We start from the raw sequence: 27,513 nt of genomic DNA, 5'->3' as shown, positions 1-27,513 counted from the left end.
AGTCGGTGCACACACTATTAGAAAAGATCTGGGATGTAGAGGAGTTGCCAAGGGACTGGGACGATAGTTGGATGATTAAAATGTATAAAAAAAAAAAAAGGACACGTGTTAAACTGTGGGAACTACAGAGGACTAAAGCTTTTGGAGCAGTTTGGGTTTATGAAAGAAAAGAACACTGTGGATGCTATTTTCATAGTCAGACAAGCCCAAGAGAAATATTTAGAAGGAAACGGGAAAGGTTACGTGTTTTGTGGATCTTGAAAAGGCATATGACGGTACCAAGAGGAGTAGTTTATTGGTGTTTTAGAAAGAGAGGAGTACCAGAGAAGTTGGTAAGGTTAGTGAAGATGATGTATGAAGGGGGCAAGAACAAGTGTACAGACAAAATATGGGGAGACTGAGGCACTCCCTGTGGAGGTTGGCTTCCATCAGGGATCAGCTCTGAGTCCGTTCTTGTGCCTCGTCGTTATAGACACTTTGACATCAGTATTAAGGAACAACGAAGAACTGTGGGAACTGTTTGCTGATGATTTAGTCATTATAGCGGACACAGAAGAACTGCAAGAAAGGTTTTTAGCACGGAAAGGAGCCCTAGAAAAGAAAGGATTGAAAGTGAACATTGGAAAGACAGAGCTAATGATTAGTAATAAAGAAGGACATGAAGAAGTAAACATTTAAGTGGAAGATGGTACAGTGCTAAAACAGAATGATGAATTTAACTATATGGGATCAATAATAGCAGAAGAGGGAGGTACAAGCAGTCCCCGGTCATCAGCGCTTGTCTAGAGATGAAAATCGGCGATTTTCGGCGCTGACCGATATGTGCCAATTTCCGCTTATCAGTGCTGATAATCACGTATTGTTGCCGATACATACCTAAGAGAGGTGCCGATAACCGAAAATTGCCGAAAAAGCCCCAAAAATTGCCAGTTTTCGGTTATCTGCGATTTTCGCTTATCATCACGCCATTGGAATGGAATCCCCGTGGATAACCAGGGACTGCCTGTACTGAGAAAGCAGTGAGACAGAGAGTGAAAGAAGCATGGCAAATATGGAGGGAAGTAACTGGAGCTGTTTTAGACAAGAAAATGCCATTAAGGCTCAGAATGAAAATTTATGACAGTTATCAGGCCCCTACTATTATATGGGACAGAAACTTGGGCACTTGAGAGGAAAGAGGAAGGACTGTTGGAAAGAACCGAGATGAGGATGGTGAGATGGATCGCTGGAATATCACTACTAGAAAGGAGTGAGAGTCAAGATATAAGAAGAATTGTGGTACAGGTAGTCCTCGGTTATCGATGGGCTCGGTTATCAGCGATCTGGTTTTACGGCACTTGTCTAGCAATGAAAATCGCCAATTTCTGCTCATTGTTGCTGACAGTTGGGTATTGGCGCCGATACATACCTAACAGAGGTACAGATAACTGAAAATCGCTGATTTTCGGTTATCGGCAATTTTTGGTTATCATCACGCCGTCAGAATGGAACCCCAGCCAATAACTGGGGACTGCCTGTATATGTAGTGTAAAGGAGAAGGCTAGGGAAGCTCGTCTGAGATACTATGGCCATGTAATAAGAAGAGAGGAGGTGGAACCAATCAAGAGAGCAAAGAACATACCAGTGATGGGGAGGAGGAGTGTGGGCCATCAGCAGATCAGGTGGGTGGATGTGGTGAGGGGGGATATGGGTGAGGTGGGACCTGGGGGAAGAAGATGCAAGGAATAGAAATAGATAGAGAAAGTTGAATTGAAGCCGACCCTGCTATACAGTGGGATTAATAAGGTCGAAAGAAGATGATGATGATTTCAGTTCATTCTAAAAGTTGGGGTGGATCATCAGGATCTTCACCCTTGTTGCCAGTACATTTTTTATGAGGAGGAGGAGTTGTGGCTGGTCTCAGAGCTTTTGTGATGGTAGGGGTGGAAGGAGAGGCCAAGATTCTGGGTTTGACCTTGTAATTTTTTTGGTAAATCCAGTGGGGTCATTGATGCATTCTGGTGAAAATTTCTTCCAGCCTGAATTTCTTTTCTCTGGCATGATAGCTTTCATGGCTTTTTTTGTGGTTTTTTGATGGCATCAGCAGTGTATATAGGTTTCAAAGTTTTATTGCACTTTCTTAGTGGGATCATCTCCATAATCTGAACATTTCTTCAAGAAGTACTATGTGTAACAGACTTTAAATGAGTCCTTTTTACCCCTTGATCTAGAGGTTGGATTTTGATGGAGGATGCAAGTAGATGACTTTGATGCCTTTGGATTCTGGGTAACCATGGGTATTTCCAGTATCAATTAAGACCCTAAAAGGCAACCTCTTACTGGTGAGGTATCTTTTGACTTATGGGACAAAGCACAAATGGAGCCGCTTTGGGGAAAGTGTTCTGGTAGTCCATGCCTTTGTTTATGCTTCCAAAAGACCAACTTTTGGAATCTCTCTCTTCCCTACTAGGCTTATTGATTAGCTTTATAAATCAGGGCTGCCGTGATCATAAAACCAGATGGCATTAGCACAAATTGATTTGTCTTAAAACTGGCATCACAACACCTAGGTTATTGATGCTGGAATTAGCACAAAACAGCAGCATCAGTCTATTTTTGCCTGCCTTGTAATGTGGTTCTTTGTGGCATTTTTTTTCCAGAACAGCGCAGTTTCATCAGCACTAAATATGTTCTTCAGTAAATGTTCTTGTTCCTCTGTTAGTATAGGTGTCCAGAAACTCCATAGCTGTGTCTTTGTTGGCAGAAGCTGCTTCTCCTGTAATCCTTATAATTTTTATTCCAAACTTCCTTCTGAAATGATCAAACCGATCTCTCATTGCTTTGGAGTGTGCAGGCTAGATCCTTCATCTTTTACTTTCTGTGTGGATTCATATAAGGATAGGCCTTTTGTCAAATCATATTGTAGTCTATTGGGATGGCTTTTTTTATATGGCAATCCTGCACTCCCAGGAAAGTACACTAGCAATTTCCACATGAGAGAGGGAAGGATTTTGCACATGCTGTAGTGTTTTTGGACCTGGTGGTGTAACTGCAGCAGCGGCCACATCTATTGACTTTTCTTTCTTATGTATGCACTATACAGTTAACTCATTGATGCCTGTATGGCAGGCAGTCTCAGCATGTGTCCAAGGTATGTAGAAAATCTAGCAGTTAAATTTTTTCTTGTTGGTCTTCACTTTCTTTTGCTTCATGGTAGCCCTTTTAACAGCAGTAGCAACTTCTGCTTATGGGTGATGATTGAATTGAAAACATTACGCTGTATCGAACTAGAGATATTAGGGCCAAGAAAACTACTAATCATTGCTTGAGCCAAAATGTGAGTGAAGCTGGAAGCTGAGACAAAAGCTGTTTCATCTTCATTGATTGTGGTAAATGAATGTAATGAAATGAAAAAATAGAATGTATTTTGGCAAATGCTTGGGGGCATTTGACACTTGGGGATGTATCGTAAAGTATACAAGACATGATGTCTATTGAGAAAAATGCACACTAAGCTCCCTCTAATGGGAAAGAAAGAATAGAAAATGGGAATACAACAAAAAATAAATAAAACTGGGATTATAGAAATACGGTAATTAGGAATATTTCAGGGTGGTGAGTATTCTCATGATTGTAAAAATGAGTACAAGATCATGGTTCTCAAATTTACTTGGGTTATTAAGGGAATGGGTTAATTTGTGAATACAGTATTGTATTTTACTGGAAAAATTGACTATGTATGCATTGATGGTTTATGCCCAAGTGGCTTACTAACTTTTTTTTAGTTTTATTTACGTTTCTACCCTGCACTAGTCATCTGGGGGTTTACATGAATAGCTACATAGCTGTAAAAAGTATCCTATTTAATTTTTGATGAAAATTCCACTTGTAACTAGATCCATTAGTCCAAAACCACGACTTTGGGCTCATGAATTTGATTACATGTGGAATTTTCATCTCTAATTAAATGGGATATTTTTTCTAACTTAATTTTTGTTTTATTTTTCAGTTTCCATGTTTTAATTTTTTGACTGATTTTTATTCATCAACATTTTATCCCTCGCTATTATATTAGCTTGGAGTTATCTATGCTGTGTTGAGCAAGCCACACCTAATAGATGAGTGCTATCCTTTTCTTTAATGTGATCTTTAACTTTCATCATGGTAAAATTAGCCAGTGCTGCAGCTCCTTTACTCTTCCACTCTTGTATGTTATCAGCAGCACTCTTGGCTTCTTAAACATTGTGTTAGAAGCTTCAGGCCTTAGCTTTGGCGGTATTCTAATTTTGCTCTCCTTCCTGATATATTCTCCTAAGCTATATCTACACAGAGCATCCTTTCCTTTTTGGGCATTTAGGTTTCCTCTTATCAGTATCTGGTTCACAGAATTCTTGATTTTATATATACTGTAAGTAACTTGACAAGTAATTACTTACTTGTTTAGTTACTTACAGCTATTAGTTTCATTTACTGTATTTGCACTAGCTTAAATTCAAATTTCTTGGTAGCGACACCGATGTTCAGTGTAGGTGACTGGTCTCGCCCCCTAATGAGAGAGTTAGGAACGATTTAAAAGATAATCATCAGTCTATTTCTGCGATGTCGGGTGTTAACATTGGGTGTTGGCAGCAGTTTTTTTTTTTTTTTTTGCCGGTTATTTAACCGGACTTCGGTGTTCAAGCGAAAATAGAGTAGCTTCAGCCGAAAGCTTTCAGGATGAGTTTTTTCCTTGTTTTGTTGTTAATAAATGGCGTCTAGTATATCAGTTGTTTGCTTTTACAGAAAAAATTGCAGTTAATTGTTTAACTCTTCTTTGCTGAGTGGTGTATTATAATGTAAACATTTGTTTGTTGTCTAACCAGTATTTACGTTCGTTACTGAACTGATTTTTTCGATAATGAATACCTCTACAGTAGTGAATTTACAATCTTTGTTTTAACTCACCTTTACAACGAGTAATGTAATAAAGTGTTGCCGAGTAACGTGATAAAGTAAACTTTGTATTCGCTACCATCTTTATTGAGTAGCGCAATAAAAGGTAAACATTGCATTTGCTACAGAACCGATATTTTCAGTAATGATTCTCTGTATCTCTGCAAGTCTCAAATAATGTTTGTTTGGAGTTGTGATTTGTCTGTATGATGGTACTCTGTGTACTTCAAAGAACTAATTAAACATCCTATTACACTTTCCTTTGCAGAGAACTGTAAAAGTGTAAGGGCAGAACATAGTAAGGAGAGAAATTGTGCTTTTTTTGGTTGCATTGGGCTGTTGGAAGAATTGACGTTCTTGACAGCCGAGGATCGGCTCCGAATGCCAAGGAGCACTCACCAGCTCCCGATTTCTTAGCTTACGAGCTACTAGCTCGCTTGACGCCCAGTTTCCTGGCACCATCTACACCTGGGAGCACCCAGCGCCCGGTACCAGCTCTTGATTTTCTGGCGCCTACTCTCCCCGCATCCAATTTTTTCTCTTCTGCTACTAGCCCTCTAATTTTTTTCTTCTTGCTCCCTTGTCTGGCTCCCTCGCTTCTTTTCCATGCCATTGCCAGTCTTGTGTGTAGGTTAACAGAAGTTAACCTTGTAATAGTGAAGTGTTGTGCAGTGGAGGAGGTGTCTACTCGTCCCCCAATGCTCCTAGACAGAAAGCCCTTGTCAAGCTCCCCTAAACCTGGGAGGAGGCATACTGGAAGTCCAAGGGAGGTCGGGGGTTGCACATGGGTAGTCGTCCCCTTAGTTGAGCCTGTTGCCGGTCCCAGGTATCGACAGACAGCCATTGGAAAGGCGTTTTACTGGCTGTGTACTTTGGGATGTGGCTATCTGGCCCTATCAGATCTCCAAAACCTGGTCCCTGTCAGACTCCCCTAAACCTGGGAGGAGGCATACTGTTGGTCCATGGGAGCCCGAACAGGTAGTTGCTCCCTCAGCTGAACCTGTCACTATTTCCTAGGTATCGGTGGATAATCATTGGAAAGGTGTACAAGTGGACCCTCACACCTTATCTTCCAGTGAATCAGACTCTGAGTCTAAAGGGTGCAGCTGGCATTTCCAGGATTTTTCCAGACCACTGAAAAAGCTCACAATGGAGGATCAGGCTCCCTTAATCCCTTGTAAGTGCCATAGGGACCAGGAGCCCTCTTGTAGTTTTTGGGGCAATGCAGAGCTCCCAGTGGCTCCCAAGCACCTAATGGCCTCTAAATGCCAAGTGGATCCCAGACATCCAAAGGGAGCAGATTGTTCCATGGGATCAAAGCACCCAGTGAGATCCAAGCATCCAGAGGGATCTGATGGATCCAAGTGTCCAGTGAAATCTGTTGGATCCAAGTGTCCAGAACAGGTAGTTGTTCCTCAGCCGAACCTGTCACTGTTTCCTAGGTATCGGTGGATAATCATTGGAAAGGTGTACCACCCTCACACCTTATCTTCCAGTGAATCAGACTCTGAGTCTAAAGGGTGCAGCTGGCATTTCCAGGATTTTTCCAGACCACTGAAAAAGCTCACAATGGAGGATCAGGCTCCCTTAATCCTCAGTAAGTGCCATAGGGACCAGGAGCCCTCTTGTAGTTTTTTTGGGGCAATGCAGAGCTCCCAGTGGCTCCCAAGCACCTAATGGCCTCTAAATGCCAAGTGGATCCCAGACATCCAAAGGGAGCAGATTGTTCCATGGGATCAAAGCACCCAGTGAGATCCAAGCATCCAGAGGGATCTGATGGATCCAAGTGTCCAGTGAAATCTGTTGGATCCAAGTGTCCAGAGTCCTGTCAACTTTCAGTCGCATCTCTCAGATTTTCATGTTATTCCGTCTGCCAGGAATCTCTGCTTTCAGATGGTCTGAGAGTTTTGCCCTCTTTCTCCCCTTCATACCCGGGACATTAGTAGTGAGCCTACTCTAGCTCTGGCGCCCACGAGCCGTTGGCCAGATTGGACAGACCTAATAAGACTTTTACAATGCGTCCTCCAATTTTTCTTCAGTTCCAAGGTTTTGGGCGAAGACTGAACGCTATAAGCCTCTTGGCTCTTCACTCCGGTAAAGATTTACATGTTGACAGTTGCTGTTCTCTACTTGCTGTCAATGGTAAAAGCTACCTTTTTCTCACAGTCTTCTTGCCGTTTCAATCTTTGTTGAATGACCTTTCCTGTAAGGCGCCAATTCCCGTTTACCTGGACCCTTTCCTGAGTTCCTGGCACCACTTCGTAGTGCTGTGTGTATTTATCTGAGCGCCCAGCACCTGCTCTAGAGCGCTCGTCCTTATATCTCCTAATACTTGGCAGTCACCTCCATACACCTAGCGTAAGTTCATGGGTCCCTGGTTCTTATGGTTATGGAATTTTTTAAGCCTTTATAACTTTTCAGAATTTTTCTCAGCGTACAGTTCTGCATTTCTGTGTTTTGTACGAGGGTATTGTTGAGTCCACGCTAAGCGTTATCAAGTTCAGTTTTTGTTGAATCTGCATGTATTTCGAGGTTGTCACTTGGCTGTCATAAAGTCCGCAGAGTTGGCACCTAGTTTGCACGGTTTTCTGTGATTCTGCACGTCCTACTAGTTTGCTCTTTTGGCTGTGAGTCTACATGATCAGCAATGCGAGGCATGCCCACAGAGGATAGAGGATGAACCAGACAGCCTCTTCCTTCAGTCTTCATGGCTATTGAATGGATTTTGGAGATGCAGGAAGCACCCTTCCTTGTCCTTGCCAGATGTCGGCCTCCTGACAGCACAAGTTTCCTCTGGAGTGTTTGTTCCTTTTGTATTTAATTACTTATAGTTGTCTGAACCTAGTCTTTTGGAAAGGAAGTTCCTTCATTTGTGAACCTAGTCCTGGATTTATTTTCAATGCTTCGGTTACGGGTTGGGGAGCCTTCTTAGGGAACGGGGGTTTTTCTGGGGCATGGTCCCTGGAAAGATGGATCCTTCATTTCCTTCTCATAGAGCTGGAAGTTTCTTCACATAACTTCAATATTTTTTTTACCTTAGTGCACTCCTAGACTGTGGTAACCATTCAGACTAGACCACAGTTCTAATTTTTTATGTAAGCAAGGCTCTGTCTCATGTCTCCCCCACCTCTATAGGAAGAGCCCTGTTTCTGTGGACAGATCAATCAGTTCTCCTAGTCACTTGATCGGTTCATAGAACTAAAGGAGGTATCAGATGCACTGAGATGTCAGAAGGGGACCGTCGATTCCCCAGCTGCTGGGATCTGTGGAATCTGTGGGACAGACCTGTCTTGGACCTGTTTGCCCCTGCAAGGAACCTTCGCTTTCCTCATTTTGTGGTCCATACCATCCCTATAGCATGTGCAACAGACCCCATGCTATAGACAGATCCGTTGGACCACTTCCCTTCATGCCCTTCCTCACGGTCAAGGAGGAGCGACACAATCTTAGGCTAACTCCAAGTTATGTTGTCCACTTAGCCATATTCTGGCCCATATCATTGCCCCTGAACCTGCTTGGTTGTGGGTGGACTCTACAGGATCCTTCCCCACTGTGTATTCTCGGACAACCTCGCTTCAAGAGATCTACCAAGGTAGTTAGATCTTTCCCTGACAGAATTCAAACTGTCCAGTGGATTATCAATAGAAGGTTTTTATTTTTTTAGATGTATTGCAGAGACCATTGCAAGACATGAAAGTCAATCTTCTCTTGTTATCTTCCAGACCTGGGGATGGACTTTCTGAAGCTAGTACTGTATCTCAAGCCCTACATCACCTCTGCGAGACGTCCATGTTCATTTTACAATTAACCTGCTAAGGGGTATCAAACTATGCATAGCTCATGTGTAAGCTTGGAGACCTAGCTCGTTGGCATCCTTGTCTTAATTTCCTTTGACGTTCCTGACACACCCAAGCAAAGAAGAAGGAGACATGGTTTGTTCGTGTCTCCTTGGATTTTAATCAAGGACAGGGACCCATCCAAGACCTTGATCTGTTTTCTTTCTCCATTAGGAATTACACAGACAACACCCAAGCTCATAGCTCGTCTGGCGCCCTGCTCTCCTGGCGCCAACAATAGCCTGGCACCAGCTTTGGCTATGATGTCAGCTTTTGCTCTGAGTGCCCAGTAGTGGTCACTAGCTCTGAGGAAGACTAAAGTTTTCTATCCAGTTTGAATGTTTAGGTTCGAAGGCCATCCTATGGTGTAATGGCAAGAACTACTTTCTTACTCTGATTAGAACTGCAACCTGGTCTCCGTGCACATTCTCTGAGAGCCAGAAGCACTCACTGGCTCTGAGGAGGAATAGAGAGCTCTCTGCCCAGCCGGATGGTATGGTATTGCCTAAAAAGCCGGAAGTTCCAGGCCATCCATAACCCAGGGAGTTAGGGTAAGAGCTCGTCGTTCTCTGATTAGAACATCTTGGCCTTTATCCTAATGGATTTTATCTTCTGAGACATGCTTAGATTTAGGAGAAGCATTTTCCTCCTTCTGGTGAAAGCTAAAGATGTCAGAACAGCCTCTACCTCATCAGCTTTCAAACACTATACAGGCAGTCGCGGGTTAACGGCGATCCGGTTTTGTGGTGCTTGTCTAGCAACGAAAATTGGCAATTTTCGGCGCTGAAAATTACCGATTTCTGCTCATCGGCACCGATAATTGGGCATTGGCATCAATACATAACTAACAGAGGCACCGATAACCGAAAATCGGCGCTTTTTCAGCGCTGATAAGCCCTGAAAATCACTGGAAAAGCGCTGAAAATCGCTGATTTTTGGTTAGAGGCAATTTTCGGTTATCATCACACCCTCAGAACGGAACCCCCACCGATAACGGGGACTGCGTATATATTCCTTACATCCATTCGAAAGTCAACCTACTAGCAGTATGATCGTTCTTCGTTTCTCATAATTTTGAGGGAGTTTAAACAGTGTTTAAAATTTTGGCAGTACCTTGCAATTTTTAGTTACTGGAATGGTGCCATGGAAGGAAGCATAGGATTTTCTCCTACTGCCTCTTCACCTTGTAGTGAAGTGTTCTGGCACTCTAAGTGGATGGGTTGTGGTTTTACTTCAGTGTAGGTGACAACATAATCTGGTTGTTTTTATTATGGTACTGGGCCCAGGGCAAGGGCACTTTTAAAGTTCTGCTAGCCATCGGATAGTTCCTTGACTGCATAACTTCCACTGATGCTTTGGTAGCAATCGGAGTACTCCTCCACTACAAAGCTCCCTCTTTAGTAGAGGCAACCCTCGGCTTTACCACCGCACCATTACATGTTAAGTTTAGCACCAACCAGAGGCAGTTTATACTGCAGGGCTTCTTAACTAGCAAAGAACGACATTGTTTTCAATGCTAGCAATTTTTCTATTTCTAATTCATTACATGACTTAATGTTTTGGAGTACAGTAAACCCCCCATATTTGTGTTCTAACGATTCGTGGACTCACGGATTCGCGGATTTCTCTATGAAACACATACACATTATTCGCGGAAAATTTGCCTGTCTGTGGTATTTTTCACTGAGAAATATTTGCTAATTACTGTATTTTCATATAATTTTCATGACTAAATGCACTTTTTGTGATAAAACTATTAACCCTTAAACGCCTATTGGACGTATCATACGTCGACTAAAATTGTCTGTTGGGTGCCGAGTGGACGTGCCGTACGTCGACTACAAAAAATTTCAACCTTCAGTCAACTTTGACTCGACCGAAATGGTCGAAAAACGCAATTGTAAGCAAAAACTCTTACATTCTAGTAATATTCAATCATGTACCTTCATTTTGCAACAAATTGGAAGTCTCTAGCACAATATTTCGATTTATGGTGAATTTTGAAAAAACTTTTTCTTACGCATCGAGCGATAACTCAGCGAAAATTTCATAAATTCTTTCGTCATTATGTCGTAATTTTTGCACTGTTCTATATTAGCCGTTACATAAAGTTTTATATATGAAAATGTGCGCGATTTCATGTACAATTCAGCAAAATACAACCCATGGTTGTAGCTTTTATCAGTTTTGAAATATTTTCATATAAACCCACGATAACTGCCAAAATTTCAACCTTTCGGTCAACTTTGACTCGACCGAAATGGTCACAAAACGCAATTTTAAGCTAAAACTCTTACGATCTAGTAATATTCAATCATTTACCTTCATTTTGCAACCAATTGGAAGTCTCTAGCACAATATTTCGATTTATGGTGAAATTTTGAAAAAAACTTTTTCTTTACGTCTGCGCCAGAAATTCTTTAAATCACGTTGTCGTAATGTTTGCACTGTTTTATATTAGTCGTTACATAAAGTTTTATATATGGAAATGTGCGCAATTTCATGTAGAATACAACAGAAAATAACTCATGGTTGTAGCTTTTATAAGTTTTGAAATATTTTCATATAAATCACGATAACTGCCAAAATTTCAAGCTTGGTCAACTTTAACTCGACCGAAATGGTAAAAAAGGCAATTATAAGCTAAAACTCTTACATTCTAGTAATATTCAATCATGTACCTTCATTTGCAACAAACGGGAAGTCTCTAGCACAATATTTCGATTTATGGTGAATTTCTGAAAAAAATTTTTTCCTTACATCTGCTTGTTGCGATAACTCGGCCGAACATCTCGGAAATTCTTTCGTCATGTTGTCGTAATTTTTGCATCGTTTTACATTAGTCGTTATATAAACTTTTATATATGAAAAAGTGTGCAATTTCATGTAGAATACAACAGAAAATAGCTCATGGTTGTAGCTTTTATCAGTTTTGAAATATTTTCACATAAATCACGATAACTGCCAAAATTTCAACCTTCGGTCAACTTTAACTCGACCGAGAAATGGTACAAAAACGCAGTTGTAAGCTAAAACTCTTACATTCTAGTAATATTCAATCCTTTAACTTCATTTTGCAATAAATTGGAAGTCTCTAGCACAATATTTCGATTTATGGTGAATTTTAAAAAAACATTTTCCTTACGTCTGCTGTGTAACTCAGCCCGAACATCTCAGAAATTCTTTTGTCTCGTTGTCGTAATATTTGCACCACTTTATATTAGTCATTACATAAAGTTTTATATATGAAAATGTGCGGAATTGCATGTACAATACAACAAAAAATAACCCATGGTTGTAGCTTTTATCAGTTTTGAAATATTTCCATATAAATCACGATAAATAGAAAAAATTCGACTTTCGGTCAACTTTAACTCGACCGAAATGGTCGAAACTGCAATTGTAAGCTAAAACACTTACAGTCTAGTAATATTCAATCAATTAGCTTCATTTTTCAACAAATGGGAAATCTCTAGCACAATATTTCGATTTATGGTGAATTTTTGAAAAAACATTTTTTACGTCCATGATTTACGAATTCATGCATCATTTTGTGATAATATTTTCTCTGTGTTGCTTTGATCGTTTTAAAATTTGTTATATACCAAAATCATCGCAATTTAGTGTACAATACAACTAAAAAAAATTAACTCATTAGCTTTAACCGTTTTGCTTACAGCGCGATTTGTATACAATTATATACGAGTTTTTTTTTCACTGTCATATGTTCCAATATTTATATATGATAATGATATTTTTTTTCATTTCTGATGGTTCCATACTAAACTTCAGGCAATGAAAAAAAAATGAGCCAAAAATGAACTCTTAATCTTAAAAAATAAAGCGTGCTGTGAGTTTTTGAAAAGAACTTTTTTTCCGCTTTGGCGCTAACTCACCGAACGCCGCTGGCATACGGGAGACGTTTTTGTAAATAGGGCTTCGGCGTTAAAGGGTTAAAATACTGAGGTATAAGCATTTTTAGATTTTTTTTTTTTAACTATCAAAATAAGCAGTTCTAAGTGTTTTTAGAGGGGTTTTAAGTATTCACGGATTTTAGCTGTTTGGCAGGGGGGGGCGCGCTTTACGCATCCCCCTTGAATACGGGGTGGTTTACTGTAGAATATGTCCGTGTATCCCACCTCCTGTCAATGTGGGATTTGGCTATGTAATTACTTGGTAAGTTACTTACATAAAGATGACATTTTATTATAGTGTGTAAAAGCTTTTATCTCTTTAAAATCGACACGTCCGAGATATAAATTTTCAAACTTTGTTTGGAACAGCTGATACAATTGGCGGGAGACCCAACCCCACCGGATGCCGGTGGGGTAGCGTGGCAGGAGACATACCCATAAACCCAGGTCAGTTTCATTCTCGGGCGTATTGGGAATGCATCTCGCGTCCGTCTGCCTCAAACTGTTTGGGTTCCTTTGTCTGCTTGCACTTAGTTGTGGCGTCTCTCCTTGGTGAAGTACTCAATTGCCTGTTTATTTATTTAGCTAGCCTAGCTCTGGGAATTCGTAGCTATGTCAGATTCAAGCTTCTCGGGATCCAGAGTTTGCGCAGGGAATTTGTGCTCCGCCAAACTAGTTAAACTTAAATACGATCGCCATTCTTTGTGTACAGCATGTAGGGGTCAAGAGTGTTCCCAGGAGAACACATGCAGTGAATGTATGGAATGGAGTCAGGAGTTTTGGCAAACATACAGTTCCCATCAGATAAAGCTGGTTAGGGATAGGGATAGGAAAGCCTTTTAAGCGTAAGGAAGCTAGGCTATCATCTTCTTCGGTTGTGGCATTGGCGTCACCTCCTCTACCGGCTGTTCCTTCCTCCTCTCCTACCCCCTCCTCTACTGCTGCTCTTTCCCCCTCTCATATTCCCCCCTCTTCTTCACCAGCTTCCCAGTATGTTTTCCCTAAAGCCAAGCCCAGCCTCGAGGCTGATATATCAGAAATTCGTTCTTTTCAGAAATCAAATGGAAGCGCAAATGAACGGTTTCATGGAGTCGGTCTTAAGTTTAGTGCGTTACACCGTAGTCGGCGTTAGCGTCGGTGATGACGTCAGTGTTGGTGTTGGTGATAACAATGTGGTTGTTCGCGATCGCGTTTCAGGCGAGTCTGCTCGTTTTTCTGAATCTTTCGAGCAAAGGCAACTGTCCCGCTCGCCTTCTGAGGCTAGAAGACAGTCCGGCGCTGGCGAAAAGGTCAGAAATTATTGCCCACGAGCAGGCTCGTACTCTAAGGCACAGGAAAGCCTTAGTCCTGGTGGCGGAAGTAGTAAAGCTTGACTCGCCTTCAAAGCGTCGAAAAGCTTCAGGGAGACGTGAAAGTGATCCATCGACGCGTCGATCTTCTGCGCCATCGCCGACATCGCAGGATGGTGTCCCCAGAAGCTTCATCAAAGCGGTCGCATGATCGAGCGGCACTACCTAAGGTTAAGCTCTTCAGGTGAGAGTAGCAGCAGTTCATCTTCAGTCTCTTCATATTCCAGCTCTTCGGATCCCCCCCCTCCTCGTCATCGCAAGTGGGATCAGACCTCTCGGCCCTTAAAGAGGCATTCTTCGGATAATTCCTGCCCTAGGGTTACTAAACTCTTCAAGAAAAGGACAGCCAGCCCTATACCTGGTTGCTCAGCGTGGGGATCCGATCAAGAAGATACATTTCAGACGCTTCCTCCCAGGTCACCTAGTGCAGTCAAGAGGCCTAGCCCTCTCCAGGAAGTTCCGCCGCAAGTGCCCGGCCCTCTTACTCCTCCTCCTGCACACGAAGTGTCTGCGCCTTTGGCTACATCCTCGCCCTCCCAGGAGTCTATTCTGTTGGAAGGGAAGCTAGAAAAGGTAGTCCGCAAAGTCCTTGGTATTCCGAGAATAAAGAAGTCGTTCCTCCTCAACTCCTGGACGGTCTGGGCACGGAACCGATTCTTTCTGGTGAAGAGGAAGGCCCAGGTGAATCGGGGCCTTCTTCACATTACGCTTCTCTACTCAGCTTTCTGCTGCAGTCTTACCACAACATTTTCAGCCGACAGCCCCTCTTCTCCGACTTCTGTTGCGTCTGGGAAAACAAGGTCCTGCCACTTCACTTCCCAAGTTGGTACTCTCCACCGCCCCCAAGAAAGCATTAAAAGAGGTAGAGGCGTGGTTGGAAGCTAAGAGGTCCTCGGGTAAGTCGTCGTTTGCGTACCCTCCTTCAAAGCTGTCGAAAAGGAGGCAAAATTATTACAGCACAGGAGCTTCTCCTTCACTGGGATCCGCAATTTCAGCACAAGGGGACTTCGGCTCCCTTGTGGACCCCTCAAGACGCATTTCATTCGAGGCAGCCAAGACCTTCTTTTCTGCCCTAGATGTAGAACATTTTTCCAGGAACCTCTTCAAGCTCTTAGAGATTGTCAGCTTTATCGATTGGTCAATGGGAGCTGTTTTCAAACAGGTGGAGCAGGCTAATCTCGCAGAAGACGTCTTGGAAAAAATCACGGGGTTCCTTTCCTGCACCGATATCGCTATCCATGATGCGGCAGGCGAAATTTCCTCCCTCTTCGCCATGGCCACTCTGAAGAAGAGGGAAACTTGGTGCTCGTTCTTGTCTAAGGCTGTGACTTCTTCACAGAGAACGGCTTTGATGTTCGCACCCTTTGACAAGGAGGGCCTCTTCCCAGAAGCAGTAGTGAAAGACGTCCTGTCAGCCATGGATAAGAGGGCGTCGTCACACATCCTGTCTATGTCTTCCACCAGACCGAGGCCTGCTCCCGCTCCTTTGACCAAGATGGTATCTCCTCTTAACAGGCATCCGTTTCGTAACTCCAGGTCCAAACCTTACTCAAGGTCCCGCTCCAACTCCAGGGGTCACAAGTTCTCCTCAAAGCCACAAGGTCGTCATACCAGTAAGTAGGATCCCTGTCCTCCATGCGCCGGTGGGGGCCAGACTCAGCCTCTTTTGGGAGGAATGGAGAGACAGAGGTGCAGATCAGTGGGTGGTGCAAGTGCTCCAGCTAGGCTACCGTCTGCCGTTCGCCCAACCTCCTCCTCTCTCCAATTCTCCCATTTCCTTGACAGCATACTCAAGAGGCTCAGTCAAGTTTTCGGCCCTAGAGACAGAAGTCCGGTCTCTCTTAGGGAAAGCGGTCATCGAAGTAGTGCAGGACGTGTCAACCCCAGGTTTCTACAACTGCCTGTTTGTAGTCCCCAAGTCATCAGGGGGTTGGAGGCCAGTTCTCGACGTAAGTGCTCTCAATATGTACGTAGTGAAAACCAAGTTCTCCATGGAAACGAACCGCTCAGTTCTTCAGGCACTAACTTGGGGGGATTGGATGGTGACCCTCGACATGGAAGATGCCTACTTCCACATTCCAGTACATCAGGACTCCAGGAGGTATCTTCGCTTTGTTTTCAAGGACAGAGTTTACCAGTTCCGGGCCCTCTGCTTCGGCCTGTCGACAGCCCATAAGTGTTCACCAGGATTCTCGCCCGATAGGTCATTGGCTCCACCTGGAGGGAGTTCGGATCTCCTTGTACCTAGACGACTGGCTACTCCGTTCATCATCAAGGTTTCACAGAACCCTAAGGCTCGGGACTTAGGGATTCTGATAAACACAGAAAAGTCGAGCTTAGTTCCTTCACAGAGGATTCTTTATTTGGGGATGACTCTGGACAGTCTAGCTTTTCGGGCTTTTCTGTCTCCCAAAAGGGTCTCCTCCTGCCTTCAGACGGTGGAGAAGTTTCTTCTCCTGGACAGTTGCTCCGCCCGTCAGTGGATGGCTCTCCTGGGAACTCTGTCGTCAGCGGAGCAATTTGTAAGGTTAGGCTGTCTGCACATGAGACCCTTACAGTTTTTCCTCAGGGACTCTTGGGACAGAAGGACCCAAACGGACTCCACGGTCTTCAACATTCCCCCCGACGTCAAGGGGCATCTTTTCTGGTGGAGGTCGCCGGAAAGGCTTTCGGAGGGTCTGGATCTCCTCCCAAGACAACCATCCCTGCAGATGTTCTCAGACGCGTCCAATGTTGGGTGGGGAGCACATCTAGCCAACCTCAGGACGTCAGGAGTTTGGTCGGACGAACAGAAGAAGCTCCACATCAATGTCAAGGAACTGTTGGCCATTCACCTCGCTCTCCAGGAATTTTCGACCCATGTCTCAGGCCAAGCAGTCGCTGTTCACGCCGACAACTCGACGGCTCTAGCCTACATCCGGAAACAGGGAGGTACCCATTCCTTCGCCCTGTTCAAAGCTGCGAGGACCTTCTTCTGTGGGCGGACAGCAACAGGGTGGCCCTGTTCCCTCGGTTTGTGCAGGGAAAATGAACGTCCTGGCGGACCAACTCAGCCGTCGGAACCAGACTCTCCCCTACGGAGTGGACCCTGCACCCGCAAGTGTGCCTAGATCTGTGGAATCTGTGGGGCACTCCCATAATAGATCTCTTCGCTACCTCCAAGAACCATCGTCTCCCAGTGTTCTGCTCACCAGTTCCAGACCCACTGACTCACTTGGTGGATGCCATGCTCCTAGACTGGACGAACCTGTTTGCCTATGCCTTCCCTCCTTTCGGGCTCATCAGGCAAGTGATAAACAAAGTGAAATTCCATCAGAAGGTCGAGCTGATCCTCGTTGCCCGTTCTGGCCAAGGAAGGAGTGGTTCCCGGACCTGCTAGATCTCCTGATAGACTTCCCAAGGCTTCTCCCTCAAAAGAAGTCGCTTCTCAGACAACCCCACCTAATGAAGTTCCACCAGGGATTGTCCACTCTCGCTCTGACAGGCTTCAGACTGTCAGGAAGCTCATCAGAGCGTGAGGTTTTTCAAGAAAGGCTGCAGAGGCTATTGCGAGGTGCAGAAGGGACTCCTCGAGCAAATTATACCAATCCAAGTGGACAGTCTTCAGGAACTGGTGTAGAAAAAATAGTATCTCCTCTTCTTCGACGTCTATAACTCAACTTGCCGATTTTTTCATTTACTTGAGGGATTCAAGAAAATTGATGCCATCAACCATCAAGGGCTACAGAGCTATGCTGTCCTCCGTCTTCTACCATAGGGGGTTAGACCTATCAAATAACCGAGACCTGTCAGACCTCCTCAAGTCCTTAGACACAGCTAAGGCCCCAAAACCTGCCCTTGCCTGGAATTTAGATGTAGTTTTGAGGTGGTTAATGTCTCCAAGGTACGAACCTTTAGAAGGTCTTTCTCTTAGAGACCTCACTAAGAAATCCCTTTTCTGGTTACTTTAGCAACGGCAAAGAGGGTTAGTGAAATACAAGCCATTGACAAGGAAGTGGGTTTTTCACAAGGTAATGCTGTTTGCTCGTTCACCTTGAATTTTCTGGCCAAGAATGAGTCTCCTTCAACCCGTGGCCTCGGTCCTTTACCATTCAGAACCTCTCCAAGTGGCTGGCCCTCAAGAATTGGAGGCTTCTTTGTGCCCGTTAGAGCTATCAAAACTTACTTGGCCAGAACGGCCAGCATCAGAGGACGTTCCTCTAACCTGTGGTGTTCAGTGAAAGATCCAACCAGACCTTTATCCAAGAATGCCCTGGCTTTCTTCGTCAAGGAACTCATCTTAGAGGTGCACAGGCACATCAACGAAGAGGACACACGCCTAGTCAAGTCTCACATTCACGAAGTGCGCTCAATAGCAACTTCAGTGGCCTTTATAATCAGTCACTTTCGCAGATCACACAGAGCACCTTCTGGAGGTCGAAGTCAGTGTTTGCGTCTCACTACCTTAGGGAGGTTGAAGTTGCGTATCAGGACCTGTTTAACGTTAGGTCCCGTATCGGTAGCAGGCTTGGTTTTAGGGGAACACACTAGGGGGTAGGTTCCTTATCTTTCCTTCCCCTGTGGTTTTATGGTTGCTGAGTTAATGGGAAGCCGGGGTGCTCAGTTCACCTGGAGTACCCTCCATTCTAGTTGAGCTGCTGAGGGTATAGGGAAGGGGATGTATTTAACTGTTTTTAGGTTAGGCGGTGAGACCCGTTTTTCAGTCTGGTTGCTTTCCAATTGCTCAGGGCAAGAGCAAAGGAAGTCACCCCTTGTCTCAGTCAGCGGTGTACTTCCCTGACTGCTTGGGTTGTTATGGAGCAGAGTGGCTAGCAGTGCTTACGCCCAAGGCCTCTGCAGGTAATGGAGCTTCAACCAGCAGCAGTACCTCCTGCAAAAGCCCATCTACCAGGTAAGGTGACGCCTGCCCTTTTGTTGGTATGGATCCTTAAGATACCCATGGTTAGAGTTTGTTCCTTTTCTTTTTTTTTTTTTTTTTTTTTTTTTGTGTGTAACCTTTCAATAACTGGTACCTCATCCCCTGCCCTTCCACCTTAAATGTGGAATCAGCTTTTACAGTGTTTTGGTAAGTCATTATAATGAAAATGACATTTTTATGATAAAATGATGTTTCATTATACTTACAAAACACTGTAACGTAAAACCTCCTCCTCCCGCAGGGGGAGACGTTATCTCAGGTTTTCACTAATTGTATATCTCCGAGAATGAAACTGACCTGGGTTTATGGGTATGTCTCCTGCCACGCTACCCCACCGGCATCCGTGGGGTTGGCCTCCAGCCAATTGTATCAGCGTTCCAAACAAAGTTTGAAAATTTATATCTCGGACGTGTCGATTTTAAAGAGATAAAAGCTTTTAGTGTTTTGGTAATATAATGAAACATCATTTTATCATAAAAATGTAATTTTTTATAATAAAATAAAGTTTTATATATACTTACCAAGTAATTATTGTATATGATCGGAGGCATCCCTCCTCCCCTCTGATGGACAAAAGCACAAACAGACTGAGAATTATCTGCTAAGTCGTTCCTAACGCTCTCGCTAGGGGGCGAGACTAGTACCTGCACAGAACATCGGTGTTGCTACCTTGAAATTTGAATTTAGGCTGCTGCGAATAAATGAAACAGCCATGTAATTACTTGGTTTAGTATATACAGTATCTATATAAAACTTTTATTTTACTTAAAAATGTCATTTTTCTTTTAGTCTTCTTAATCTTGGTGAACAAACCGGAAACACATAATTACACTTGCAAGGTCACCTTAATCCTCATTATTTTTACATTCATATTTACCCAATTTCTGTAACACCTCAGCCATTTCATTTTTCACCAATCTGTATCACTGCTGATGAATTTTGTTTCAGGTTCTTTATACAGTACCTCTACAACAAATTTTCATGTTTTTCCTTACCTTCACTTCCATATTTATAATGCTCAATTTTAATAAGCATTTTTGTAATAATATTCTCTGGAGAATTTTCACTGCCTGCTTAAAGGCTGCTGGTTATTGACGGCCATTTTGTTCTGAGAACTCATTTTTAATTTTATCATTAGCTTTTTATAAGTTCTGTAAGCCTTTACCGAGGAACTCGACCCACCCGTTTTTCTCTGGGCATGGGACAATCTTTTGAGTGGACATTAACTTATTTTGAGTTGTAACCCAGTGGCTTGGAATTTTGATTAGAGGAAAGATCAGTTTAGAAGGGTCACTGTCGACTGATGAGTGGAGAAAGAGTGTGTTTAGAGAGTATGGCAGACTGTTAGGTTATGATGTTGGTAAGGGAAGGTACCATACTTAGAGTAATGGGTTCTGCTTCAGACTGCCTGGTCAGTCTTAGAAGGACCTTATTGGTGCTGTGGCCAACCTGCTGTATACTAAAATAGAAAGTTTGTACAGGTATAAACTTAGCTCTTTGTGTTCATACTGGCAGTTCAGTGCCCCCATATTAGCAATGAACATATTTTGTGCGAGTGCCCATAATGAATTTCACTTAGTAGTGAATGACAAGTGTTTTACATGAATCCCAGAAGTAACTTTGTCAGAATCTTTAGTATTCAAATATATCAAATACAGTATAAAGTTTTTGTAAATTCTGATGCATATGTTAAAGCAATTTTTTTAAGAATTTAAAGTCAATGGTATTTTCAAACTATAATTTATGACTAATTGTACTCAAACTATGATTGTTTATGAGTATTGCAGTACTGTCAAAACCTTTCTAATCCAAATGCAAGTTTACTCTGAATACTTTCTATTGTAAGAAGGGCTTGGTAGTGGCATATCACTGTTGCCACCATATAAGCCAAGTTTTGTTCATGAAACTTACCTGTCAGATATATATACAGCTGTATTTCTCCGAAATCCGACAGAATTTCAAAACTTGCGGCACACGCAGTGTGGCCAGGTGGTTAGTACTCATTCCCGCCGCTGGGTGGCGGGAATCGGGAACCATTCCCATTTTCTATTCAGATTTTCTCTGTCGCCGGTACTGTTAACATCTGTTTACAGTACCTCCGCCTCTGGATTTCGTTAACTGCATAGTTTTTCCACTTGAGTATTCTATTGACTTTTGGTTTTTGACTTTGGCTTGTGGATTGGCATACGCTTTTTGTGGACTGTTTATGATTTTGCTTTTGACTGCTCTTGAATGATGTCTGGTACTAGTTCTGCTAGCTTTCGAGTATGTTGTGTGAGTGAGTGCAAGGTGAGGCTACCGGTTAGCTTCGGTAGACCCTCACTCTGTTTGCATGAGGTGTAGGGGGCATGTATGTTTGATCAATGATCGCTGCAAAGAGTGTGAGCCTTTGTCTGATGCGAGCTGGAAATTGTATGATTCCTATGTTCAGAGCGTGACAGGACCAGGAGGTCTTCCTCCAGGAGTGTGTGTAAGAGTCAGGGTTCTATTTCTTCACCTGATAACCCCAATGTAGACATTGTTGTACCTGTCCCTGTGGTTTTGCCTTTTGAGGTTGTGTCTGTGGGGGTTTGGCCCTGACGGAGATCATGAACACCATCCGTGCTCTAGAAAAACAAAGTGTCTTCGCTCCAAAGTGCTGTGCAGTGTAGTGTTCCCCTAGTGTCGTGGAGGGGGCGTCAGATCGGCCCCATAATGCTTCTAGGCCTGGACCTCTGTCAGACTCCCAGGACTCAGGGAGAAGGCATGTCGAAAGCCGTAAGAGGGTTACGGGGCTTCCCACCGATCTGACGTCCCTTCGCAGTTCCTGTTGTCACTTCCCAGGCTGCCAAGGATCGTGCTTCGCCGCATCCTCGGGGACTGATTTTCGTCCTCCGAGGCGCCCTCCTCCCTCGCGGGGTTGGAATTCTCGCATTCTCTCGCCCACTGAAGAGGAGCTTTAGAGATGACGCTTCACGTCAGTCTTTTCTCCGTCTGTGCGGGATTTTGAAGCTTTCCGCCACAGAAGAGGACCCGGACGTCGAGAGGAGGTTTGCATGTCCCCAGTCGCTCTAAGGAGAGAGCTGTTCTTGCTCCTGTGAGGAAGAAGAAGACGCCCCCCTCGCCCCTCTTCTTCCATAGGCTCTCCTCTCTCCTGGATTTGAGACCTCTCCTTCCAAGAGTATCTTACGAGATATGCAGCGTCAGTTGGCCTCTCTTCTGGCCGAGAAGGAATCAGAACCACGTCGTCGCAAGGACTTGAGGCTTCCCATTAAGAAGTCCAGGAAGTCCCCGTCTCCTGCTCCTTTTTCTTCGTCTCCATCTCCTGCTTCTTCGCCCTGTCGTCCTCACAGTTCACGAGTTCCTTTTTGTGACTCTCGTCATCTTCAGGACGCCGATGGCAGCTATCCAGGACTCTTCTTTCGCTGCTCGTCAGGACGCTTCTTTTTCGCTGCTGCACAGGCTCGGCAGGACGCTCAGCATGGTTTAGGTTGGGCTCCCGATCGGATGCTCTTCAGGGCGCCAGGACGCCGCCAGGGCGGCTCTCACCAGGACGCCTCTTTAGTCGCTCGCCGGGGCCCAGAGCATTCTGATCCTGCAGGGAAAAGTAGATCCCTTCTTCCGTGATTGGACCTCAAGGCCTTCGTTCCCCAAAGCTGTTTGTGATTCTCGTGGTTCGCCCTTTCATGAAGGAGAAGTCTCTGGCGATTCTGAGCCTGCGGGTTTTGATCAACCTTCTGCTTCCTCGTCTTCCGACTACCAGGTGTTAACCGGCCTGCTTAAGGACTTGTTCGGGATAAGTTTAAACCTTCGGCTCCTCTCTCTCCTCCTTCTCAGCTTGCTTCTTCCAAAGCGAGGAGAACTCCTGGTTTTTGAAGATGACTTCTTCACTGGCTACCAAGAAGGCCTTCAAGAAGGTTAACGCCTGGATGGAGGAACGGAAGACCCATGGCAAGACTTCTTTTGCCCTTCCTCCTTCTAAGCTTTCTGGGCAAGGCTGGCATGTGGTATGAGACAGGTGAGGACGTCGGTTCTCGTGTTCCTTCTTCTCTCTCAAGGAGATTTTACCAGCCTTGTCGACTCTTCCAGGAGGTCCCATCTGTCTACTGCTAAGGTTTCTTGGACTATGTCCGAGACCGACCATCATCTGAAGGGACTCTTCCGTTCTATGGAAGTTTTTAACTTTTGACTGGTGCTTGGGTGCTTTAGATCTCAAGCTTAGAAGCCCCGACTCTATCAGCCTGGGGAGCTATCCAGTGTTTTGAATTGCATGGACAAGGCAGTTAGGGATGGCTCTGAGGAACTGGCCTCCCATTTTTGTACAGGCCTTTTGAAGAAGAGGGCCTTGTACTGCAACTTCACCTCCAAGTCAGTTTCTCCTTCACAAAGGGCTGAATTATTGTTTGCCCCTTTGTCCAACCATCTCTTCCCCAGCCTTTAATCAAGGATCTTGCCGCCAGTCTTAAGGAGAAGGCCACGCAGGACCTGTTGGCTCATTCTTCTCGACGTCCTTCAGTCCCTTCTTCTTCGTCTTTTCAGTTTTGTCCTCCAAGAAGAAACAGCCCTTTCGTGGAGGAGCTTCTTCCTCTAAATCGTCTCCACGAGGAAGAGGTTATTCCAGAGGAGCAGCCCCATCGAAACCTAGGGGCAAAAAGTGATCATCAACCTCCAGACACCTGTGGGAGCCAGGCTACTTTCATTTTGCGGGAGCCTGGAGAACAAAGGAGCGGACTCTTGGTCCGTCAAGTTCTAGAGAAAGGCTACAAGATCCCCTTTCTCTTTTCGCCACCCCTTTGCACGTCACCCAGGGATCTGTCGCCCTCCTTACCATTGGGAAAAACAACAGATCCTTTTTAGACCTTTTGGAGCAGATGCTCGTAAAAAGAGCTGTGGAACAAGTTCAGGATCTATCCTCTCCAGGGTTCTACAACAGACTGTTCTTAGTCCCGAAACAGTCGGGTGGGTGGAGACCTGTACTGGATGTAAGCAGACTGAACCGCTTTTATTGTCAAAGAGAAGTTCAAGATGGAAACGTCACAATCTGTTCTCGGAGCCTTAAGACCAGGAGATTGGATGGTCTCTCTGGACTTACAAGATGCTTACTTCCATGTTCCCATTCATCCTCAGTCAAGACAGTACCTGAGGTTTGTGCTGGGGAAGAGTCTTCCAGTTCAGAGCTCTTTGCTTTGGTCTCAGCACAGCTCCCATGGTATTCACAGTGATCATGAGAAATGTTGCGAGGTGGCTTCACTTGGCGGGTGTTCCGGCGTTCATTCTACCTGGACGATTGGCTCATTCGAGCCTCTTCCCAAGCTCAGTGTCTGGAGGACCTGACTTTCACATTGAATTTGACGAAGTCCCTGGGACTTCTAGTCAACAAAGAAAAGTCCCATCTGATCCCGACTCAGTCCATCGTCTATCTGGGGATTCAGATGGATTCAGTGGCTTTTCGAGCTTTTCCATCCCTAGAACGTCAACAACATTGCTTGGAAAAAGTTTCGTCCTTCCTGGGGAAGGAAACATGCTCGGTGAGGGAATGGATGAGTTTGCTGGGGACCATTTCCTCGCTGGAGAAGTTTGTTTCCCTGGGAAGACTTCATCTCAGACCTCTCCAGTTTTTCCTTGCGGAGAACTGGATGAACAAGGAGGACCTGGAAGAGACCTTTGAAGATCTTTCCGTCTGTCAAGGACTCACCTGAGGTGGTGGCTCGACCCCTTGTTAAGCTTGGCAGAAGGCGTTTCTCTTCGTCTTCAGAGCCCCGACCTAGTGTTGTTTTCCGACGCGTCCAGGGAAGGATGGGGAGCAACACTAGGAGGGGAAGAAGTGTCAGGCACCTGGAGAGGGGAACAGGTGTCCTGGCACATCAATCTCAAAGAATTAGGGTGCTATCCATCTGGCCCTCCAATTCTTCGAGGATCGTTGTCAGGCAGAGTTGTTCAGGTGAATTCGACAACACCACAGCCTCTATTTTACCTCAAAAAGCAGGGGGTACTCTCCTCGTTCCCTGTTCAATTTGGCAAAGGAGATCCTGCTTTGGACTCATGCTCGGGGGATCACGATTCTCACAAGGTTCATCGCGGGGTGGAGAATATCCGAGGGACCTTCTCAGTCGGCAACATCAACTGCTGCCGACAGAATGGACCCTTCACGAGGAGGTGTGTCTGATCTGTGGAGAATTATGGGGACGTCCCCTAGTGGACCTCTTTGCAACGTCCAGGAACAAAGAGGCTTCCTCTTTATTGCTCTCCTGTCTTAGATCCGGGAGCCTTAGCAGTAGATGCCCTCCTCTGGGACTGGAAAGGCCTAGATCTTTTACGCTTTTCCTCCCTTCAAGATCCTGGGAGAAGTGATCAGGAAATTTGCAACGCCGGAAGGAACAAGGATGACTTTAATAGCCCCCTTTGGCCAGCAGCGGATTGGTTCACAGAGGTCATGTCCTTCCTTGTGGACTTTCCAAGAACACTCCTGAGAGTAGATCTTCTCAGGCAGCCCCATTTCAAGAGGTTCCACAAAAACCTCCCCGCTCTGAGTCTAACTGCATTCAGACTATCTCAAAGTTGGCAAGAGCGAGGGGTTTTCGAGAGATCAGTGGCAAAGGCTATCGCCAATGCCAGACGAGACTCTTCTATTTCAGTCTATCAATCGAAGTGGGCTGTTTTTAGGAGATGGTGCAAGAGCAAAGGAGTTTCCTCGACCACGACCTCTGTGCCCCAAATAGCGGACTTCCTTTTATCTCAGGCAGAAAGAAAAACTGGCAGTCTCTACCATTAAAGGCTATAAAAGTATGCTGTCGGCAGTCTTCCGGCACAGAGGCCTTGACTTGTCGACAACAAGGATCTCCACGATCTCTTGAGATCCTTTGAAACTGTTAAGGTTCCTCAGGCCCATGACTCCTCCTTGGAACCTGGATGTTGTCCTAAAATTTCTTATGTCAAGTCCTTTGAACCTATGTCTTCTGCTTCTCTCAAGAACGTGACTAGAAAGGCTGTTTTCCTAACCTCTCTGGCGACAGCTAAGAGGGTTAGTGAAGTTCAGGCTATTAGCAAACACATTGGCTTTAGGGTCCTAATGCTGTTTGCTCCCTAAGTCCATTTTTTCTTGCCAAAAATGAAAATCCTTCAAACCCTTGGCCCAAGACGTTTTTGAAATCAAAGGTTTGACGGAGATTCTTGGACAAGAATCAGAGAAGAGTCTTGTGCCCTGTCAGGGCTCTCAAATTCTACTTGGCCAGACCAAGAATAGTAGAGGCCCATCGGACAATCTGTGGTGTTCGGTTAGAAGACCTGACTTACCTATGTCCAAGAATGCTCTGTCATTCTTTTTAAAGTACCATCAAAGAGGCTCATTCTTCCTGCCAAGAAGAGGACATGAGACTTCTGAAAGTGAAAGCTCACGAAGTGAGAGCCATCGCGACTTCGGTGGCTTTCCAGAAGAATATGTCTCTTAACGATCTTCTGGGTACCACCTTCTGGCGGAGTAATTCAGTTTTCGCTTCGCATTACTTACGAGATGTGAAGTCAACTTTTGAGGACTGTTCTTCGCTGGGACCATACGTTTCCGCAGACACAATGTTGGGAGAAGAGGGCAATACTCATCCTATCCTTTAGGGGTTAGGTGGTATTTTTTAATCTTGGTTTTTGTATTCTTTTTATGTTGTTGGGTGGCCACCGATGTGGACGTCCCAATCTTTAGCCTATATTAGGTTCATTGGCTTAGTTAGGCTTGGTCAGGTGGTTGGTTGTTGCTCTTTTCCCTCTCAGTATGGTCATATGATCTAGTCCCATTGTGGTCTCGCCCCCGTGGACAGGTCATCTAGATCTCACCAGCTTTATAGGTCCCTACCTTGCTGGAGAATCTAGTAAAGCAGAAGCAGGCTTGGGTGACAGTAACCTCGAAGTCAGCTATGCTAACAGGTAAGGAACCAAGGCGTCAATCGCCTACATCTATTTGTTTCCTAAATCCTATTCTGTCTCTACCCACCTCCAATGGTGGGATTCAGCTATATATATCTGACAGGTAAGTTTCATGAACAAAATGATATTTTAATGATAAAATAAAGTTTGTTCATACTACCTGGCAGATATATATAATTATAGTGCCCACCCACCTCCCCTCAGAGACAGTGGCACTAGAAAATCTGAATAGAAAATGGGAATGGTTCCCGATTCCCGCCACCCAGCGGCGGGAATGAGTACTAACCACCTGGCCACACTGCGTGTGCCGTAAGTTTTGAAATTCTGTCGGATTTCGGAGAAATACAGCTGTATATATATCTGCCAGGTAAGTATGAACAAACTTTATTTTATCATTTTCCATTTTTGGGTACTTCATAATTTCCTAGCATGTCATATAGTGTAGTAAGATTCCCCATTTGTCTATTATTGTTAGTTGAGGCATTCATGGGAGAGCATGATTTCCTATCCTTGGAAGCAGTGGCAGTGGATATATTTGAGAAATCCATGTCATAAATGATATCGTTATTAACTTTTTAGGTTTATTCAAGAAGTGGTGAATAAATTTGATGGAATCAAAAAGTGATTCATTTATGATGTGCCAGCCATGGGATTCATCAAGTTCTGCTGCAATGAAGCTACACAGCTTGCAG

At 44.5% G+C, this 27,513-nt stretch overlaps 1 protein-coding gene across 3 annotated transcripts in view; it reads left to right on the top strand.

The window, feature by feature from the left end:
- LOC136845339 (BSD domain-containing protein 1-like) overlaps positions 1–27,513 on the top strand; it is a 122,153-nt gene that overhangs the window by 35,895 nt on the left and 58,745 nt on the right. The gene's annotated exons all lie outside the window — the stretch shown is intronic.

The sequence above is a fragment of the Macrobrachium rosenbergii genome, chromosome 13, assembly GCF_040412425.1.
Source record: "Macrobrachium rosenbergii isolate ZJJX-2024 chromosome 13, ASM4041242v1, whole genome shotgun sequence".
NCBI lineage: Eukaryota > Metazoa > Arthropoda > Malacostraca > Decapoda > Palaemonidae > Macrobrachium > Macrobrachium rosenbergii.
This window is presented reverse-complemented; position numbering and strand designations above follow the sequence as displayed.